Raw genomic sequence first — 16,225 nt, forward strand, 5'->3', positions numbered from 1 at the left:
CTCCGCCCCCGTGTGACATCACGCCTCACCCCCTCAATGCAAGTCTATGGTAGGGGGTGAGACGGCCGTATTAGGGCCGGAGTACCCCTTTAAATTTCTTGTTGCTAAGGACCTTGTTGTTAAGGGGAACATGTGACCTATCCGGCCAATGGGAAGGCTCTATATTGTCCCCTTATATACTGTAGTTAGAGTTCAGTGTTGAGCTGAGGTACAGTTTGGTGAGGAGTGAAGTCTGTGAGGTGGATCTGAAAGGAGGCCTGAGGCCTAATCCAGCAACCCCGAATCTACTACCAGTCCGCCCCACTGCTGAGGTAAAAGTCAAAGCCTTGCGGTAACAAGGTGAAGTTGAGGCCAGAAGAAGCGTCATGTGACGTGAAATGGACGTTGTCTTGTCCCCACACCCGCTCCACCTTTCATGTTCAATAGAACATTGTTTGCCAGACGTCATCTTTGGTGAGTTGCCATGTCTTTTCTGCTCTTTTTGTGGATTACCATTGCTTTCCATTGACATTGAGCACCACGCTGACTAATCAGCTGACCGCTATCTAGACCTTTTGTGGCTGGTTGAGTGACTATTTGAGCTGTATTCACACCTGCAGTTCCTGGTTTTCATTTTTCTTGCACGGACAAAGCCTTGGGGTGAGCCTAAAGTCTTGGGGATATTATACAAGTCAACTTAGCAAGTTAGTCAAGTACAAATCCCTGAAGTATAGTGTGGGCTGAATCAGTCCTATACAGCGCAAACAACTATAAGTCCCAGCAAGCCGATAAGCTTCCCTAAGTTCACCCTGCATCTCATTCATGCTGATCTGAGCTGTAACGGATCGTACCATCTTTCCAACCTCAGTAAAGCAAACCAGTTAACCGTAACCTTGGGTCGGAGTGATTATTTGCCCCGTGCCTGGCACAGGTAAAGCTGGCCTACCTCTGGTGGTGTATAGGTCAACCACGCCCTGGCATCACGATAAGGTTAATTACACATTACCCCATCTGAGACCACAACTTTTGGCGTCCTACGAACAGGATATGGGTGTGTGCATTATGCAAAGAACCCCCCCCCCCCCCCCCCCCAGTCTGGACTGTGTCGAAAGTGTGCGAAAATCACAAGTCTGTGCGCCAATTTGGTTCAGGACTTTGTGCAAAATACATATGTTGAAAAGCGCTTGCGAAAAGAGGGGGAGGAGAAGAGTTTATTCCGGCTACTGTAAACGTGTTAAAGTTGTGCCCACCATGTGGAAAATCCGTACAGAAGCTATGCTGCATTGTAAAATGTCTGCCATACCAGAAGGGGTTAATGGAGTCGGAGAAAAGCGCGCAAAAGAAGCCAGCGAAAGTCAGCGTTCCGCCCCTGGCTGTGGAAGTCAAGTCTCTATTCCGAGTCCGAAGTGGAACCAGAAGGGTCGGACCCCTGTTCCCGGGGAGGGCGACTGAAGAGGGCACACCGCTCACATGTTTCCAGCTGGCAGCCATGTTGCCAAAGACTAGTATAAAGGACTGAGCCCAGCCGGACCTCTTCAGACCACTGGAAGTTCCTGAGAGTGAGAAGAGAGCGACCTGTGAGTGAGCGATCCAGCATGGCGTGCAGCGTCCCTGATATAGCGGTGGGGGCCGCAGAAGTCTTCCAAGTGCTGGTGGAGCATCTTGAGAAGCTGACCTTGGATGAGCGATGCCTCCGAACGCCACTTCCAGAGAGCGACAGCTGATGGCCCTGTTGGCGGAACGTCGGCATTGTCCCGAGGGGCATCACCAGTGTACTCTGGCGGAAGCCGCTTTTTCTACTACTTCTTCCCAGTCCAGCCCAGAGTCCACCCCCCAGGTCCCAAAGTCCACACCAAGACCCAAATCCTACCGCCCCCCAACTACCTGAATGGGTGTTTGGCGATGACCCCCGGGTCATAAGTTACATGTATCAGTACCTCCTGCCCCTGCCCAGAAAGGAGCATCCCCCAATTCCTGCAGCAGAGTCCAAAAAGGCCAAACAGGAGGCCTCTATGGCTGCAATCATAGAGAGGATGAGAAAGCAGAGGAGGTGTAAATTTGGCCCAAATTTGGCTTCCATATGAAATGCGCCAAGCGAAAAAAAAGGACACTAAAAGTCTGGAAAATGTATACAATCATGGCCATAAATGTTGCCCCCCGCCCCCCGAAATTTTTCAAGAAAATGAAGTATTTCTCACAGAAAAGGATTGCAGTAACACATGTTTTGCTATACACATGTTTATTCCCTTTGTGTGTATTGGAACTAAACCAAAAAAGGAGGAAAAAAAGCAAATTGGACACAATGTCACCAAACTCCAAATATGGGCTGAACAAAATTATTGGCACCCTTAAAGGAGATGTCCGGTGCAGACTTTTTCTATTCCATCCTGTCCGGGCTGCAAAAAAAAGACAAAACAAACTTTCACTTACCTTCCTACGTTCCCCCGGAGCTCCGCAACAGCTGATCGTTCGGCCGGGCTGTCTACTTACTACTTCCTTTAGCCCAATACGTCACACAGTGCTTCAGCCTATCACCGGCCGCAGCGATGTCCCGCCTCGGCCGGTGATAGGCTGAAGCACTGTGTGACGTATTGGGCTAAGGGAAGTAGGAAGTAAACAGCCCGGCCGAACGATCAGCTGTTGCGGAGCTCCGGGGGAACGTAGGAAGGTAAGTGAAAGTTTGTTTTGTCTCTTTTTGCAGCCCGGGCAGGATGGAATAGGAAAAGTCTGCACCGGACATCTCCTTTAACTTTGGAAAAAACTACTGAAATCAGTGTCTTCCTATAACCATCAATAAGCTTCTTACACCTCTCAGCCGGAATGTTGGACCACTCTTCCTTCGCAAACTGCTCCAGGTCTCTTATTGGAAGACGCCTTTTCCCAACAATAATTTTAAGATCTCTCCCCAGGTGATCAATGGGATTTAGATCTGGACTCATTGCTGCCACTTCAGAACTCTCCAGCGCTTTGTTGCCATCCATTTCTGGGGGCTTTTTGACATATGTTTGGGGTCATTGTCCTGCTGGAAGACCCAAGATCTCGAACGCAAACCCAGCTTTCTGACACTGGGCTTTACAGTGCGACCCAAAATCCTTTGGTAATCCTCAGATTTCATGATGTCTTGTACACATTCAAGGCCCCCAGTGCCAGAGGCAGCAAAACAACCCCAAACATCATTGACCTCAACCATATGTCACTGTAGGTTCTGTGTTCTTTTCTTTGTAGGCCTCATTCCGTTTTCGGTAAACAGTAGAATGATGAGCTTTACCAAAAAGCTCTATCTTGGTCTCATCTGTCCACAAGATGTTTTCCCAGAAGGATTTTGGTTACTCAAGTTCATTTTGGCAAAATGTAGTCTTGCTTTTTTATGTCTCTGTGTCAGCAGTGGGGTCCTCCTGGGTCCCCTCCATAGTGGGGTCCTCCTGGGTCTCCTCCATAGTGGGGTCCTCCTGGGTCTCCTCCATAGTGGGGTCCTCCTGGGTCTCCTCCATAGTGGGGTCCTCCTGGGTCTCCTCCATAGTGGGGTCCTCCTGGGTCTCCTGCCATAGTGTTTCATTTAATTTAAATGTCGACGGATAGTTTGCGCTGACATTGATGCTCACTGAGCCGGCAGGACAGCTTGAATATCTTTGGAACTTGTTTGGGGCTGCTTATCCACCATCCGGACTATCCTGCGTTGACACCTTTCATCAATTTTGCTCTTCCGTCCACGCCCAGGGAGATTAGCTACAGTGCCATGGGGTTGCAAACTTCCTGCGCACTGTGGACAAAGACAAATCTAGATCTCTGGAGATGGACTTGTAACCTTGAGATTGTTGATATTTTTTCACAATTTTGGTTCTCAAGTCCTCAGACAGTTCTCTTCTCCTCTTTCTGTTGTCCATGCTTAGTGTGGCACACACAGACACACAATGCAAAGACTAAGTGAACTTCTCTCCTTTTTATCTGCTTTCAGGTGTGATTTTTATATTATCCACACCTGTTACTTGCCCCAGGTGAGTATAAAGGAGCATCACATGCCTGAAACAATCTTATTTTTCCACAATTTTGAAAGGGTGCCAATAATTTTGTCCAGCCCACTTTTGGAGTTTGGTGACGATATGTCCAATTTTGCTTTTTAATCTTTTTTTTTTTTTTTTCCAATAAGGGAATAAACATGTGTATAGCAAAACATGTGTTACTGCAATCCTTTTCTGTGAGAAATACTTAATTTTCTAGAAAAATTTCAGGGGGGCCAACATTTACGGCCATGACAGTATATCTGGATACTAGACCATCCTAAACCCCGAGAGCCCCTCTTGGACAGAAGGGCCACAGTCATCAAGTTTGACAAGGTCAGGGGGTTCGGCATATTGATGGACTACCACTACGGTGGCACTATCTTAGTCAATCGGAGGGTGGTTAAAAGGGACTATCTCCTGTCCCACCTACACTCCCTGGAGAGCGTGTGGAGTACACGCCCATCAAGAGTGCACAAGGGGAGTGGGCGGCAGCTGTGACCCGACCGGAATATCCTACATAGCTACCCTTCGTGTACTTCTCATCTGAAGATTGGAATGCAGATCCATTTGGCCTCAAGGTGGTGAAGAAGAACGTCTGCCCAAAATGCCTGTCATGGCACCCAAGTATGTGTCTGGAGCAAAAGGAAAGTCATCTGCAGATGTGCCCAGGCCTACTCCTGCATTTGCGGAGGTGTGGCCGGCCCAGCAGGCACCGTCTGTCCCCAGTGGCGCAAGCCGCTGCAGTCCAGATGGTGCTCATAGTGAGCCCCACCATCACTTATTCCAGTTTGTCTCAGGTGTCATGGAACACCACTCTTAACCTTAGCCCAAGAAGACCAGAGCCCGTCAAGGCTGGGCCGGAAAGTCTAAAAAAGTCCTTATGGCGAAAAGCACCTATTTTCTATATTTTGTGTCTACTCAGTGTTGTATCTAGAATGGTGTGATATGTTTTTGTTTTCTAGTTCCTGCAACGTTTAAGCAAATGTGCCTGGCAATCATACCAAGAACTCTAACAGCAACCATATTCGCAAGCATGTGCCCGGCTTCGGCTGTGAACTCCTAAAGACTACAGTACCCAGAACTTTTGTAGGGTGTTACATTAAATCACAGGGCAAGATGTTGATGAAAAACTATTATGGACCTAATGGAAAAATGAAAAAGAATTTTAATCAATGTGATGACGATGTTGATGTAAGTGGTACTAATGGGCTAGAACTGAACAGAATGGATACCGTATTTTTTGCCGTATAAGACGCACTTTTTCTTTCCCAAAACTAGGGGGGAAAGTTGGTGCGTCTTATATGGCAAATACACATTAAAACACTGTCCAATCGCGGCGGTTCCTGCGGCCATCAACGCCCGGGACCCGCGGCTAATACAGGACATCACCGATCGCGGTGAAGCCCTGTATTAACCCTTCAGACGTGGCGATCAAAGCTGACCGCCGCGTCTGAAGCGAAAGTGACACTAACCCGGCTGCTCAGTCGGGCTGTTCGGGACCGCCGCGGTGAAATCTCGGCATCCCGAGCAGCTTACAGGACACTGGGAGGGACCTTACCTGCCTCCTCAGTGTCTTCTCTGTGCCGGGATCCCCTGCATGGCCGGCGCTCTCCTTCTTCGTCATCACGTCGTCGCGCACGCCGTCCTGTCATCCAATAGGAGCGGCGTGCATAGCGGCGTGCATAGTGACGTGATGGCGGCGACGGAGAGCAAGGATACCCGGCAGCAGAGACGTTACGGAGCGACGGGGACACCCTGGGGACGTGGCGACAGCGATGGAGGGCGACATCCAGAGCAGCGGTGACAGGTCCGGAGCGGCGGGGACAGGTGAGTATTACCTCCTATACCAGTGGTCTTCAACCTGCGGACCTCCAGATGTTGCAAAACTACAACTCCCGGCATGCCCGGACAGCCAACGGCTGTCCGGGCATGCTGGGAGTTGTAGTTTTGCAACATCTGGAGGTCCGCATTTTGAAGGTTCAGAATTTTTTTTTCTAGATTTTCATCCTTTAAAATTGGGTGCGTCTTATATGCCGGAGCGTCTTATATGGCGAAAAATACGGTATATAAAAATGTTTATGTTGACCAATTTTGTGTCTTGTGTCTTTAATGTCAGCAGGATTGGTCATGCAGAAGGTATCCTGACCAGGAATAGCGGTATCTTGTAAGTTAAATTTGCACACAAATGTACATATTACTACTAGTCAGTGATAAAATGTATATAGCATTACAATAGGGTTGTATAGCCTGCAAGAGAAGTATACATATAGAACAATTATTGGACAGCCGCACACTGTCTGCATCTCCCCTGGGGTTCCCGGATCGTGCTCCGGGTGTCCCACCGTTATCTTATTAAAGCTGGCCTTATGGGATCTAGAGGGCCCCTCACCCCGATACGTGACAACCCTGACTTTTCACTGGGATGCCTCTCCAGCTCTTTTCCGGGGAGACTTAGAGGGGCTACTTTTGTGTTTTCTCATATCCTTCAATCTCTCAAGTCTGTAGTGGAGATTTTGGGAGGTTCGACTCCGACGGCAGTACAGTCTTGGCAATATACTCAATTGTCCCACTTCTACCATACTTGGAAGCAATCTTTTGCCATCCTCAAGGGTCCCCTCCCTTTTGAGAGTCTTTGTATAGCCTCGGCTTCCCCTAGCTGCTTGATTTCAGAGCTTTATCCTCTCCTCCTCTGTGGTTGCTGGGTTGCTGCTCTCGTGGATGCCGGACTAACAGGACGGTGCTACGCAACTTTCAAAGACACGCTAGGCCTCAAAACCTACGGCCTCAGCAGAAGCAAAAATTGTGAGTTTTACTCTAATCCCTGCTAATGCTAGCCTGACTACTGGACCGCAACTAATTCCCCTAAATCCAGTGGAACAGCGCAATAGACTAAAGACTTTTCAAGCTAAAGTCCCAACCATTGTCAATCTCCAAAAGCTGTTGTATTGATAAGAGACTGTTATGTTAATGAAGTATACAGAAAATCTTCAGTAAAGTTAACGCTGTTTACAGAAGCTTTCCGTTGTAGACAATCCATTATTGCTCACTACCTCAAACCTATTATCATCTACCTCCCTATCGTTGCTGGGAAGGGCGGCGGTAGGAAAAGCTTAATTGAGGAGCCCTCACCCTGGCGTCACGAATAGCAAGGGTTAACAAGCACCCTTTAATACCCGCACAGCTACACTCCCCATACCCTACATCCCCCAAGCTACCACATGGTGATGTCGGAGGTGGACCGCTACTCAGAGGCATCTGGGTCTAAGATCAACCAGGATAAGTGTGAGAGTCTCTGGCTGGGAGGTGAAGATACCACTTTTCATCTCCCGGACACCCTTCCAGGGCCCGAAGAGTCAGCAACAGTTTTGGGCATCACACTAAACTAGGATCTACAGCCTGTTTTTCCAACTGTTGTGGGGAAGTGGGTTGAACCTAGTCAAGAGGGAGGTTATGTCCTGCTGTGGTGAGCTTGTGGGGATGTAGGGTAGGTAGGGTCTAGCTGTGCAGTAATGAAAGGGTGTTGGATTAACCCTTAACTGTCGTGACGCCAGGGTGCTGGTTCTTCCTCTGTATATATATATATATATATATATATATATGTATATATCCTACCGCCACCCATCCCAGGAACGATAGGGAGGAATAAAGGATTGTCCACAACCGGAGGTTTAGTAAACTGGAAATAACTTTACTGCAGATTTTATGCAGGTTAACAGTAGTAACAGTCTTTACAGAGGACCGGACTTTAGGATCCTCACAGTTGGCTGGGACCTTGTTGGGAAGATAAGCTTTGAGGCTTGCTTTACGCTGTTCCACTGAATTTAGGGTTTAGTTTTAGGTTCAGTAGTCACGTAGATTTAGGAATGAGTTTATTTGAACTCACGGTTTAGTATTCGGCTGAAGATAACGGGCTTCAGGCCTAGATTCGTCTTGTAGCTATATTAGCAGGATATGCTCACTTTCAGATCCAGGATACAAGAGAGCGAGGATTGAATACAGCGTCCTTATATGGTAAGGGACAGGCTCAAAGCTTATTGGTTCCCACACACTGTCAGTCTCTTTACAAAGCATTGTGGTACATCATGTGACCCACTCACGTGACCTGGAAGGTCCTTAAGCTTAACCTAACAGTAGGCTTAGTAATCATGTGACCTAAGGTCCTGGAAGTACTATACATATATATATATAAATTATATACAATTATACACATCAAACATATAAAATTAAAGAAGGAAGAGGTGACAAGGGGTTATCCCACTAGTAGGATCCTACCGGGACAACACACTGCACAAGAAGACTGGGGGTTTATCTATGGTAAACCCTGTGGTGTTCTTAACGAACACCTTCTTGAAAGCTAAAATCTCAAACCTCTGGTCAGAGAGGGCTCCTCCGTGGGTACTCTCCTGTAGGGAATGGTTTCGGCCTTTCTTCCAGGAATGGGAGACAGGAGGGAAAGTGAAGGACCTCCGTACGCCCCATGGATATCTTCCGGCTTACGCTACCCCGACTCTGAAGGCGATACGTCGGTGGGGTCTGGGAGTGTGGGAGATCAGGACCCAGTCAAGGCAGTTCCTTGACAAACGGGTTCTGTTGACCCACTTCCAGAAGCCTCTGGCGCTCAGGGACTGCCCAGGTCAGGATCTGAGGGTGGGGTTGTATCTTTTAAACATGAAAAGGATCCCCCAGAAGTTTTGGGACTTGGCCTGGCGCTGCTTTCAGGGAAAGCTATATGTGAGGGACAATTTGAAGTGTAGGAGCTCTGATGACCGGGGATGTCCCTGAGAAGAGTGCGGGGACACGCTGGAAAGCATGGACCATTTCCTGCTTCATTGTCCCTTTAACATAGGGGTCTACAACAGGGTGGGCGCTTCCATCGGCTGGAGTCAACATGCCAGCCTTACCTATCCAGAGTGGGCTTATGGGGCATTCAGGACCCTGGGTGGCCGAGACCGGGGCACTTTATTCGTAGTCAGTTTAGTGGTTAGGTACCACATGTGGAACGCACGGTGTCTAGTATCTAGAAAATCCTCTCCGAGGTGGAGGTCTGTAGGAACATCACCGGTGACCTCGGGAAGATCAGGTCTTTGGAGTATGGCAGTCTGGGTACCTGTAGGGCATTTCTCCTGTGGAGAGGTTTTTCATTTGGTGTGCCCTAGGTACTAGACCTTTTCGGTAGAGGGTACCTTTCTGGTTATGGACAGAGAGAGAGGGTGAGTGCAGGGTCAGTTTGTTGAAGGGATAGCAGTAGGGTGAGTCGTAGGGAAAAGTTAGTGGAGAGAGTTTAAAATGTAATATCAGTATTGCCATCCTTCTTCCCTGGTGGTGGGCTATGCATGTACACCATAGTCTTTTTGTTTTGTTTTCAGAGTATGTGCTCCGTAAAGGGCTTACAGGCGACCGAACTTGGGCCTAAGGTGGGTTGTATTGTTTTGTATATGATGTTATGTAATGAAGTTGTATTTTTTATATAGTGGATTGGGTATAGATTAGGTTGGGTGGGAGAATTGGTGGGTTGGTGGAGGTTTGGAGGGGCTGGCATGGGTCAGTTATGGACTGGACTGGATATCCATGGACTATGAACTCTGACCCATGTCAAGGAGGGTGGTTGTGCGGGTGATGGGTTAGTCTAGTGCAGGATGTTTTTATTTTCTTTTTTTTCCATGTGTGTATATTTTGTAGGTGTATATAGTTTATGTATTTTGTAGGTGTATATAGTTTATGTATATATATTTGCATTTATGTTATGTATTTGGGTTTTTATTTTTTTCTTGTATATATTATATAGTGTGGATCGGTTAGGCAGTCGGAGCAGATTAAGTTAGTATTTTTTGTATTATTTTACTTTAATGTTAGTCATATTATGACAGTGTAGAGAGAAAAAGCTAAGAGTCCTTTATATATGGTGCCTGTCTGATTATAACAGGGGTATTTCTCTTTCAGTTTGTCACAAGTAGCTAAATGGAAAAAAAAGCTAGATAATGTTTTAATGTTAATGTTTCCATTTCGCTACTTGTGACAGACTGATATCTCTACTGAGGAAAGGGTCGTTAATAAAGTACCCTGAAACGCGTCTAGAGGAGAGGAAGAATTTCCGCATGATTACCGCAATCCATTAACCGCATCCTCATATCCTGGGCACTACTCCTTTAAAGGGTACCTGTCATCAAAAAAACTTTTGATATATTATAGATTAATGTATGCAGAATAACTTTCCAATAGCATGTTATTAAAAAATACGCTTCTTTCTATTTCATTTTCCACTTTGAAAAAATGACCACTAGGGGTCTCCCTACCAGTCCTTTTTTATAGATTTCAGACTCATGCAGGAGTCCTAAATCTCAGACTGCAGCCGGAACACAGACAAACTCACCACTGCTCCCTGCCAGGAGTGTTACGCCGAGCACTCCGGGTGCCCGCTCCTCCCCGGAGCGCTCGCAGCGTTTACCTGCTCCCAGCGCCCCGGTCAGACCCGCTGACCGGGAGCGCTGCGATAGTGTCTCTAGCAGGGATGCGATCCGCGATGTGGGACGCGCCCGCTCGCGGTTCGCATCCCAGCCTGCTTACCAGACCCGTCCTCCGTCTATTCAGACCCGGCGCGCGTGGCCCCGCACCCTAGAGCGCGCGCGCGCCGGCTCTCTGCGATTTAAAGGGCCAGTGCGCCGCTGATTGGCGCCTGGCCCAAATTAGTGATTTCACCTGTGCACTGGTCTATACTACCTCACTTCCCCTTCCCTGTATTGCCGGATCTTGTTGCCATTGTGCCAGTGAAAGCGTTCCTTGTATGTCCCAAGCCAGTGTTCCAGACCCTCTGCCGTTGCCCCTGACTACGATCCTTGCTGCCTGCCCTGACCTTCTGCTACGTCCGACCTTGCTCTTGCCTAATCCCTTGTACCGCGCCTATCTCAGCAGTCAGTTGGGGTTGAGTCGTTATCGGGTGGAACGACCTGGGGGTTACCTGCCGCAGCAAGTCCATCCCGCTTTGCGGCGGGCTCTGGTGAATACCAGTAACCCCTTAGACTCCGTTCCCCTGGTACAGCCCACGTCATCACCCCACTAACACAGAGGATCCACCACCAGTATCCTCTCAGTACCCGGATCCTGACAGTAGATCCGGCCATGGATCCCGCTGAGGTCCCGCTGCCAGTTGTCGCTGACCTTACCACAGTGGTCGCCCAGCAGTCGCAACAGATAGCGCAACAAGGTCATCAGGTGTCTCAACTGACTGTTATGCTACAACAGTTTTTACCACAGCTACAGCAACCATCTCCTCCGCCAGCTCCTGCACCTCCTCCGCAGCGAATGGCCGCTTCCAGCCTCCGCTTGTCCCTGCCGGACAAATTTGATGGGGACTCTAAACTATGCCGTGGTTTTCTCTCGCAATGTTCCCTGCGTTTGGAGATGATGTCGGACCAATTTCCCACTGAACGGTCAAAGGTGGCTTTCGTGGTTAGTCTCCTGTCTGGGAAGGCCTTGTCATGGGCCACACCGCTCTGGAACCCCAATGATCCTGTCACCGCCACTGTTCAGTCCTTCTTCACTGAGCTTCGTAGTGTCTTCGAGGAACCAGCCCGAGCCTCTTCTGCCGAAACAGCCTTGCTGAACCTGGTCCAAGGAAATTCTTCTGTAGGCGAATACGCCATCCAATTTCGTACCCTCGCCTCTGAATTATCTTGGAACAATGAGGCCCTCTGTGCGACCTTTAAAAAAAGGCCTATCCAGCAACATCAAGGATGTGCTGGCTGCATGAGAAATTCCTGCTAACCTGCATGAACTTATTCATTTGGTCACCCGCATTGACATGCGTTTTTCCGAAAGACGCCAGGAGCTCCGTCAGAATATGGACTTTGTTCGCACCAGGCGATTTCTCTCCCCGGCTCCTCTCTTCTCAGGTCCACTGCAATCTGTTCCTGTGCCTTCTGCCGTGGAGGCTATGCAAGTAGACCTGTCCCGCCTGACCCTACAAGAGAGGACACGCCGACGCAATGAGAACCTATGTCTGTACTGTGCCAGTACCGAACACTTCTTGAAGGATTGTCCTATCCGACCTCCACGTCAGGAAAGACGCACTCCGATTCCGCACAAAGGTGAGACAGCTCTAGGTGTGAACTCTGCTTCTCCACGTCTTACTGTGCCTGTGCGGATTTCTTCTTCTACCTTCTCCTTCTCAGCTGTGGCCTTCTTGGATTCTGGATCTGCAGGAAATTTTATTTTGGCCTCTTTCATTAACAGGTTCAACATCCCAGTGACCAGTCTCGCCAGACCTCTCTATATCGCTTCAGTTAATGGAGAAAAATTGGACTGTACTGTGCGTTACCGCACAGAACCCCTGTTAATGTGCATTGGATCTCATCACGAAAAGATTGAATTTCTGGTCCTCTCTAACTGCACTTCTTAAATTCTCCTCGGCTTGCCTTGGCTCCAACGCCATTCTCCTACCCTTGACTGGACCACCGTGGAGATCAAGAGCTGGGGTGCTTCTTGCCACAAAAAATGCCTCACGTCTGCTCCCAGTCCCGTCAGTCAAACCCCTGTGGCTCCTCCTATACCAGGTCTCCCCAAGGCCTATCAGGACTATGCCGATGTTTTTTGCAAAAAACAAGCAGAGACTTTGCCTCCTCACAGGCCTTATGACTGTCCTATTGATCTCCTTCCTGGTACTACTCCACCCCGGGGCAGGATCTACCCTCTTTCTGCTCCTGAGACTCAAGCCATGTCGGACTACATCCAAGAAAATTTAAAGAGGGGATTCATCCGCAAGTCTTCATCCCCTGCCGGAGCGGGGTTCTTCTTTGTCTCCAAAAAAGACGGTTCCTTACGGCCATGCATCGATTACCGCGGTTTAAATAAGATCACTATAAAAAACCGCTATCCCCTGCCTCTTATCTCGGAACTCTTTGACTGCCCACGTGGCGCTAACATCTTCACCAAATTGGACTTAAGAGGCGCATATAATCTCATCCGCATCAGGGAAGGGGACGAGTGGAAGACCGCGTTTAACACCAGAGACGGACATTTTGAATACCTGGTTATGCCTTTTGGGCTCTGCAACGCCCCTGCTGTCTTCCAGGACTTTGTGAATGAAATATTTCGGGATCTGTTATATACCTGTGTTGTGGTTTACCTGGACGACATTTAGATTTTTTCTTCTAGCCTCGAAGAACACCGCCGCCATGTCCGCCTAGTGCTCCAGAGACTCCGTGACAATCAATTATTTGTCAAGATGGAGAAATGTCTCTTTGAATGCCAATCTCTCCCCTTGCTAGGTTATTTAGTCTCTGGCCAGGAACTTCAAATGGACCCAGACAAACTGTCAGCCGTGTTAGATTGGCCACGCCCCTCCAGACTCCGAGCTATCCAATGTTTCTTGGGGTTTGCCAATTACTACCGACAGTTTATTCCACATTTTTCCACCATTGTGGCTCCAATTGTGGCCCTAACCAAGAAGAACGCCAACCTTAAGTCCTGGCCTCCCCAAGCGGATGAGGCATTCAATCGTCTCAAAACTGCCTTTTCTTCTGCTCCTGTACTCTCCAGACCTGATCCATCTAAACCCTTCTTGCTGGAGGTAGATGCCTCCTCGGTGGGAGCCGGAGCTGTACTCCTACAAAAAAACTCTTCTGGACATAACATTACTTGTGGTTTCTTTTCTAAGACCTTCTCTCCGGCGGAAAAAAATTACTCCATTTGTGATCGAGAACTTCTGGCCATTAAACTAACCCTCGAAGAATGGAGGCACCTGCTGGAGGGGTCCAAATACCCAATTGTCATCTACACGGATCACAAGAATCTCTCGTATCTTCAGTCTGCCCAACGGCTGAACCCACGCCAGGCTAGGTGGTCGTTGTTTTTTGCCCGTTTTAACTTCGAGAATCATTTTCGCCCTGCTGACAAAAACATCAGGGCTGACGCCCTTTCTCGTTCCTCTGATGCTTCCGAAACGGAAGCCCCACTGCAACACATTGTTCCTCCTGAGTGTCTGATCTCCTCTTCTCCAGCTTCTATCAGACAAACACCTCCTGGAAAGACTTTCGTCCCCCGCTCCAGCGCCTCAAGATCCTCAGATGGGGACATTCCTCGCACTTCGCCGGCCATGCTGGCGTCAAGAAGTCTATCCAACTCATCTCCCGTTTATATTGGTGGCCTACCCTGGAAGCAGATGTCGCTGATTTCGTTCGGGCCTGTACAGTCTGTGCCCGGGACAAGACTCCTCGCCAGAAGCCTGCCGGTCTCCTTCATCCTTTGCCTGTCCCTGAACTACCATGGTCTCAGATTGGTATGGATTTTATAACGGACCTGCCTTTATTCCATGGCAACACAGTCATTTGGGTGGTCGTTGATCGTTTCTCCAAGATGGCACATTTTATTCCACTTCCAGGCCTTCCTTCTGCGCCACGGGCTTCCCACGCATATCGTCTCGGATAGAGGCGTTCAATTTGTATCGAAATTTTGGAGAGCTCTCTGTAATCAACTAAAAATCAAATTACATTTCTCATCTTCCTATCATCCCCAATCCAATGGGCAAGTAGAGAGAGTTAATCAGATCCTTGGTGACTATTTGCGACATTTTGTTTCCTCCCGCCAGGATGATTGAGCCGATCTTCTACCCTGGGCTGAATTCTCGTACAATTTCAAGGACTCTGAATCCTCTGCCAAATCACCGTTCTTTGTGGTGTACGGCCGTCACCCTCTTCCCCCCTCCCCACTCCCACCCCTTCTGGTTTGCCTGCTGTTGATGAAGTTACCCGGGACTTCTCCACCATCTGGAAGGAAACTCAAAAATCCCTCCTACAGGCCTCATCCCGGATGAAGAAGCATGCCGACAAAAAGAGAAGATCTCCTCCTGTCTTTGCTCCTGGAGACAAAGTGTGGCTCTCCGCCAAGTATATCCACTTCCGTGTCCCCAGTTATAAACTGGGACCACGTTATCTTGGACCCTTTAAAATCAAGTGCCAAATCAATCCTGTCTCCTACAAACTCCTTCTTCCCCCTTCTCTCCGTATTCCTAACGCTTTTCATGTTTCTCTCCTTAAACCGCTTATCCTTAAAGGGGTAGTCCAGTGGTGAAAAACTTATCCCCTATCCTAAGGATAGGGGATAAGTTTGAGATCGCGGGGGGTCCGACTGCTGGGGCCCCCTGCGATCTCTCTGTACGGGGCCCCGGCTCTCCGCCCAGATAGCGGGTGTCGACCTCCGCACGAGACGGCGGCCGACACGCCCCCTCAATACATCTCTATGGCAGAGCCGGAGATTGCTGAAGGCAGCGCTTCGGCCTTGCCATAGAGTTGTATTGAGGGGGCGTGTCGGCCGCCGCCTCGTGCGGAGGTTGACACGCCCCCTTCCCGCGGGCTGTCGGGGCTCCGTACAGGAGATCGCAGGGGGCCCCAGCGGTCGGACCCCCCGCGATCTGCAACTTATCCCCTATCCTTAGGATAGGGGATAAGTTGTTAACCACTGAGTCACCACTGGACTACTCCTTTAACCGCTTCTCTCCCAAGGTTGTCGCTCCAGCTCCTGTCTCCGGTTCCTCCGATGTCTTCTCTGTTAAAGAAATTCTTGCGTCTAAGACGGTCAGAGGTAAAAAAAAAAATTCGTAGATTGGGAGAATTGCGGTCCTGAGGAGAGGTCGTGGGAACCCGAGGATAACATCCTCGACAAAGACCTCATTCACAAATTTTCGGGTTCCAAAAAGAGGGGGAGACCCAAGGGGGGGGTACTGTTACGCCGAGCGCTCCGGGTCCCCGCTCCTCCCGGAGCGCTCGCAGCGTTTACCTGCTCGCAGCGCCCCGGTCAGACCCGCTGACTGGGAGCGCTGCGATAGTATCTCTAGCAGGGATGCGGGACGCGCCCGCTCGCGGTTCGCATCCCAGCCTGCTTACCAGACCTGTCCTCCGTCTGTTCAGTCCCAGCGCGCGTGGCCCCGCTCCCTAGGGCGCGCACGCGCCGGCTCTCTGTGATTTAAAGGGCCAGTGTGCCGCTGATTGGCGCCTTGCCCAAATTAGTGATTTCACCTGTGCACTGGTCTATATTACCTCACTTCCCCTTCCCTGTATTGCTGGATCTTGTTGCCATTGTGCCAGTGAAAGCGTTTCCTTGTATGTCCCAAGCCAGTGTTCCAGACCCTCTGCCGTTGCCCCTGACTACGATCGTTGCTGTCTGCCCTGACCTTCTGCTACGTCCGACCTTGCTCTTGCCTAATGCCTTGTACCGCGCCTATCTCAGCAGTCAGTCGGGGTTGAGTCGTTATC

The 16,225-nt window shown here is 49.4% G+C and overlaps 1 protein-coding gene across 4 annotated transcripts in view; it reads right to left on the bottom strand.

The window, feature by feature from the left end:
* The window catches only part of KLHL35 (kelch like family member 35), a 95,958-nt gene that overhangs the window by 57,088 nt on the left and 22,645 nt on the right, over positions 1-16,225 (bottom strand). The window contains exon 1 of one of the 4 annotated variants that reach the window (XM_056561191.1): positions 7,864-7,988. The exons of the other annotated variants lie outside the window; for them this stretch is intronic. The gene's annotated coding sequence lies outside the window, so the exon portion shown is untranslated. Of the gene's footprint in view, positions 1-7,863; positions 7,989-16,225 lie in introns of those variants that run through there. 4 annotated transcript variants of the gene reach the window in all.

This window comes from Hyla sarda, chromosome 2, assembly GCF_029499605.1.
Source record: "Hyla sarda isolate aHylSar1 chromosome 2, aHylSar1.hap1, whole genome shotgun sequence".
Taxonomy (NCBI): domain Eukaryota; kingdom Metazoa; phylum Chordata; class Amphibia; order Anura; family Hylidae; genus Hyla; species Hyla sarda.